Source organism: Penaeus japonicus, unplaced genomic scaffold (assembly GCF_977035675.1).
Source record: "Penaeus japonicus unplaced genomic scaffold, GWHDUDI00000001_assembly GWHDUDI00000002, whole genome shotgun sequence".
Taxonomy (NCBI): domain Eukaryota; kingdom Metazoa; phylum Arthropoda; class Malacostraca; order Decapoda; family Penaeidae; genus Penaeus; species Penaeus japonicus.
In genome coordinates, this window is record NW_028234404.1 from 31,433,352 (window position 1) to 31,439,800 (window position 6,449).

General features: G+C 33.9%; 1 pseudogene; it reads right to left on the bottom strand.

The window, feature by feature from the left end:
* Positions 1–4,841: 4,841 nt before the first annotated feature.
* LOC147472311 (uncharacterized) lies at positions 4,842–6,034 on the bottom strand (annotated as a pseudogene).
* Positions 6,035–6,449: the final 415 nt, after the last annotated feature.

Here is a 6,449-nt window from a genome sequence, read left to right on the forward strand (position 1 = left end):
AATGAATTAGAGAAAAAAGTCAACTATATTAATATTCATTGTATCTTTAATATCTAAAATTTAAGCTAAAAAATATATACATGTATGTATTTAAAGTATTATATATCGATGTTATTGCTCTTTATATATTAGTACTTAATCACTGACGACTGCAAAATCTTACTCATTATTCTGGTTAATGGAGAAAGTAGACACAAATAGTCATTATAACCATCAACGTACAATTGTTTTTACGCCACCTCGTGTCTCTCTGTTCCTCGCTTACTCATTGATTATATTAAATAATTAAAAAAGAAAAAAAAAAAATATGTGCCGGCAGATCTGGACTGTAGAAATCTCCAGATATGAAAAAACAAAAATGATAATAATGAATAGAATAAATAAATACAATAAATAGATAAAATTAAATATATGAATAAATAGATTACTTAATTGATATAAAATAAATAAAAACGCTACAAAAAAGAGAGAGAAGAAAAGATATATATATATATATATATATAATATATATATATATTATATATAATATATACTATATATATATATATATATATATATATATATATATATATATATATTATGTATATATATATATATATGTGTGTGTGTGTGTGTGTGTGTGTGTGTGTGTGTGTGTCCGAATTACTCTTTATCAATAATATCTTAATACATGATATTCTATAACTGCATAAGCAAAACAAGAAGAGGAGAACAAGAGAAGAAAGGTATATATTCAAAACACCCTTTCGCTGTTTACACAAGTCAGTTATTAGTTCAAGGAGAGAGAGAGAGTGTGTGTGTGAGAGAGAGAGTGAGAGAGAGAGAGGGGGAGAGGTGAGAGAGAGAATGAAAAAGAAAGAAAAAAATTAAAGAGAGAGAGAATGAAATATAGAGAATGAAAAGAAGAAGAGGAAAAGGAAGAAAGAGAATGAGAGAGAAAGAATAAGAGAGAGAGAGAGAATGAAATAGAGAAAAAGAGATAGAATGAAAGTATGGGAGAGAGAGAGAGATTGAGAGAAATAAAAAATCAAAGAGAGGGACAGAAAGCGAAAGAATCTTGGCCCTTTCTACCTCTCTCCCTCCCTTCCTCTAGGACTAACCAGAAGAGAGAAAGAGAGAAGGAAAGAGAAAAATAAATAGAGAGAGAGAGGAGGAGGGGGGTGAGGATAAAAAAGTAATAAAATGGGAAGAAGGAAAACATTCTTGTGTAGATAGAGAAAATAACGAAGGATAAGAGAGAGAGAAAGATTGTATTTTAAAGTATTTTATTTATTCATTTTTTTTTTATCATTATACATATATATTTTTTATTCCGTGTTCCTTCTGACATTGTTTTTACAGTTTTCCCCCTTATGGCCTTTGGTGGAATTGTAATTCAATCGATTATTTTAACCTAGTAACGAACAAAAACTAATTTTAATTCACTTTAACGCAATAATAATATTATGAATAACTTATTGGTATTAATGAGTATGATTAATAACTAATTCAGTTTCTTCGATGAAAAAATGTAATTCATTAACAATTCAATTTTAAACTGTTAGTATTTATTCCTAGTGTAAAAATATATATATTTATGTCTATATACATATTTTACTGCTGATCTCCTGTCAAAGAAGAATATACGTAAAAGGAAATTGCAGATGAAAATGTTATTTTCCAATGGTACTATAACTATAATAACCAATACTTATTATTATTATTATTATTATTATTATTATTGCAAAATAGCTCACGTTTAATATTTTTGATAGAGATGATTCATATAACCTGAATGGTCATATTTGCAATCATTAAGAAGATTGAATGAAGAAATCAAAACGAATTAAGAATGATAATCCAAATAAAAGGAAAGGTAAAAGGGACAAAAAAAAGTCAATAATAAAAGAGTTGTAGGTATATAAGGACCGATTTTCGACTTCTTTACTTGACTTGCAAAATGCCATACATTATTCTGCCTTGTGGGGAAAGGAGAAACTAATTGTTATTACAACCATCAACATCCAACTGCATTTTGCGCCTCCTCGTGTCCCTCTGTTCGTCGCTTACGGATTTTACATCATTTTACATTTAACTTTATCCTTCAGATTTTATAAAAGCTTTCCTCGAGACTTTCTTCACTATAGCACCTGCATTGATTATATTTGGAACAATTAAATAAATAGAAAAACAAACAAACAAACAAACACTTGTCTGGAAATCTCCTGGACTGTAGGAATCTCCAGATGTAAAAAAAGAAAAGAAAAAACAACAACAACAACAAAAAATGTATATTCGAATTACTATAGATTAATAAATGGATGAATTACTTATAAATAAATGAACTGATAAATTGATAAATAAATTATTAATGAATAGATTACTAATTAAACGATTAATTATTAATAAATTAATCATAAATAAATAAATTTACTATGGATCTTAAAACATGATATTCTATAATTGCTTAAGGAAAACAAAGAAGAGTAGAAGAAAAGAAGAAACGAATATTTACAAAACACCTTTTCACTGTTAACACAAGTCAGTCGTTAGTGCAAGGAGATAGAGAAAGAAAGAGAATGAAATAGAAAAAGAGAGAGAGATTGAGAGAAATAAAAGATGAAAGAGAGAGACAGAAAACGAGAGAATATTCTCCCTTTTTACCTCTCTCCCTGCCTTCCTCTAGGACTAACCGGAAGAGAGAGAAAGAGAGAAGGAAAGAGAAGATAATGTGAGAGAGAGAGAGGAGGGTGGTGGTGGAAAAACAGTCATAAAATGGGAAGATGAAAAACAGATTCCTGCGTAAACAGAAAAAATACGAAGGAAAAGAGAGAAAGAAAGAAAACCGGCATAGTTTCTTCAATACAATTATAAATGTATATATAATTCGTTATCAGTTTAATTTCTAAAATGTTACAAATATTTATTATTGGAGTTATAACAATACAAAGAGAAAGCGGAGAATCGCGATTTTCGAAAGAGAAGAAGAGGGAAGATAACAGATGGCAGCTAGCTACCTAAAATGAAGTATTTTCTTAGAGCAAAAACAAAAAAATATTTATAAAAAAAATATATATTCATATAAAATTTTACTGCTTATCTCCTGCCAGGGAGGAATATACGTAAAAGAGAATTGCAAATAAGGGAAATGGTATTTTCCACTGCTTTGGTAACTATGTTAAGTAATGCTTATTATCTTTCTTTTTTTTCAAAATAACTCACGCTTAATATTTTTGATAGAGAAGATTCAATTAACCTGAATGGTCTTATTTGCAATCATTAAGATTGAATGAAGAAATTAAAACCAATTAAGAATGATAATCCAAATAAAAGGAAAGGTAAAAGGGACAATGATAAAAGTGGGAGATATATATAAGGAGCGATTTTCGAGTACTATATTAGATCTCGGTGGTACAGTCGGCATAGTTTCTAACTCTCTTTTCAGGTTGGTTCCAGCGTCGGAGGTTCCCGGGTTCGAGACCAGTGAAGTCTTTCCTCGGGAAAAGTTAACAGGTGCCCTTGGCACTTGCTCGTGTTTGGCGGTTCACGAGCGTTCTCTTCGGAGATAACGTCCCCCACTCGAGGTCAAAGGTCAATCCGGTCGGCAGTCACGCAGGGAAGGCAGCACAGGCATCTAGATCATAAATTGGTTCAGATCTGTATGATGTTCTGGTTGGTCCGATTGGGTGGTTGTTTTCCACTCATTTAACAGCAATTTCGAGCAGATTCTTCAGGTTTTTCCTCCATCACTTTTATTTATTTGATCTCTAAATAATAGCAAATTTAGTTTAAAACTACTTGGATAATAATCTGAAAGTAAAATCAAAGATTATCTTCAGATGAATTGTTTTGCAAGGGTGTTATTAAAAAAAAGAAAGAAAAAAAACAAACGGAAGATGAATATAAAAGAAAACGCATCAGTTCTTGAAACTAGTATGTTTGATTATTACAACTATTAGGCTTTCGTGTTTAAATAAAAGTCAAATGATACCTTGGATAAAGTGGCTTAATATATCAATCACTGCCTGTATTTCTTAATACTTCATTACTGAACTCTTGCAAATCCTTTTCGTTTCCACCAAGCGCGTCTCGTCTCGTCAAGTCAGAGCGAGTCATTTGACGCGTGATGACTTGACGAAACCCCGTTTCCACCAACATCGTCAACCCTCGTCATACCAATGCGATAACTGGCGGGTTTTACTGCACAGTTCCCCGCCAGAATTCAAAGAGGATGAACGCACAATTGCTTGCTGCAGTAGTTGCTGTGTTGTCGCTTCGTCGTCGCAGACGCAGGAAAAAAAAGAAAACGATCTGGATCCGTGAACTAAATGCCAAAAGACCAGATTTTGGAAGCTTCAGCCATTTGTTCCCAGACCTGGTGAACCATCCAGAAAAGTTCTGCAACTACTTCAGGATGACACATGAAAACTTCAAGAAGCTCGTGGACATGGCTGGACCTTCCATAAAGAAAAGAAACACTAACGTCAGGCGCGCAATTGGAGTTGAAGAAAGAATGGCCGTTTTTATAAGGTAAAGAATATTTATTGAAAATTCTGATAATTATAATTACTGCTTATGAGTTTGACAATAGTAAATAAGATTATCATAATTAATTTGTTCCTGCCGGTACGTGAAAAATACATCCAAACAAAGTCAACAAGCACTTTTGGCGTGTTTAATGGGCATAACAAAGAGGGAGAGAGAGGGAGAGAGAGAGAGAGAGAGAGAGAGAGAGAGAGAGAGAGAGAGAGAGAGAGAGAGAGAGAGAGAGAGAGAGACAGACAGACAGACAGACATAATTATAATTACTGCTTATGAGTTTGACAATAGTGAATAAAATGATCATAATTAATTTATTCCTGCCGGTACGTGAAAAATACATCCAGACAAAGTCAAGAAATGAAATTATTACTGCTCAGAGGGTACCATATTCCGAGCTAGAATACTCTGCATAAGTGGCACTTTCGTTGGATGCAGATGATGATGGTCTGAATGACTGATTCTGGTTAGTAGTCCGGTTGCCATACTGATCAGTGCAGTTGGGCTGAAACAGTTTCCTCCGAAAGATTTCACAAATTTCAATCCTGATATCAATGTTATCAGATGGCGACAGTTTCTTCATCATGGGTAGTAAGCTCAAGAGATGGTGCCGATCAGTTGGGTCATTCTGTGAAGATGCCTCTTCTCTCAACTGCTTCATTTCATTTAGAAAACGCATATCCATTTCATCTTCACCACTCCTGCTGTTTTTTTGGTGGAAGAATGCTTTGATGTAGGCTTAGGCATTGCAGCATTGGCATCATTACAAACTTGACTTGCAGTACCTTCTCGAGGAGATGGATTGCCTTGCACTGCGATGTCAGGAGTGTGTGAAGAATTTTGGATTGCTTCTTCCGTTTCGTGGCAAGTGTCTTCATCCATAGGTGTTTTTTTTCTCTCTCCTCTCCTCCTATTCCTTTATATATTTTTCTCTCTTTCTCCTCTTCCTTTCGTTTTGGTTTCCTTTTTTTCTCCCTTCCCCTTTCCTTCCTTTTTCATTCTTCAATTTTCTTCGCTCGTCTCTTCTTTTCGTTTATCTTTCATTATTTATTTATTTATTTATTTATTTATTTATTTATTCATTCATTTCATGTGACTCCACGACCGACATCTTGAAGATGTCGGTCGTGGAGTCACATGAGGGAGCAGAAAATCCATTGCATCGTAGTACGCCCATCTTCTTGTCAGGCTACTTGCTGATCCAGATGGCAATTTCATCATCCTTCTCTTTTCCCTCATAAAGTTGCTTCGGAGGTGGCGCCATTTCTCCTTGCAGGCGGCTTCTGTAATAGAAGAGATCAGCAAGAATTTAGCATCTTAATGAGTAACCTCATGGAGTATTATATCAGCACTGTGTCGTACTGTACAATTATAATATATATCCCGTATCTGTAATGGGAAGTATTGTAGTAAATTAAAGGAATACATTTCATGGTAATGACTTTCACTATTGAACGCTTAGTTATTGTACATATGAGCGTAATTAACGATTGATATCATATTTCTTTCCAGACATGTGGTTACAGGTGAATCTTTTGCTTCACTTGGTTACCAGTTTCGTGTTGGAAAGACTACTGTGCACAGGATTGTAAAGACAACTAGCAACGCCATATGGGAAACACTACAGCCACACTATATGCCAGTGCCGAATGAACACCAGTGGAAAGAAATAGCTTGGAACTATTTTGAAAAATGTAATATTCCTTGCTGTGTTGGGGCTATTGATGGCAAACACTGTCGGCTAAAATGTCCATCTGGAACATGATTCCTTTTTTACAATTATAAAGGGTATCACTCTATTGTTCTCCTAGCCTTTGCTGATGCCAACTGTTGTTTCACACTGATAGATGTTGGGTCATATGGAAGAAACAGTGACAGCTCAGTCTTCACTGAGTCAAATATGGGAAAGCAATTTCTCTCCAGAAATTTAG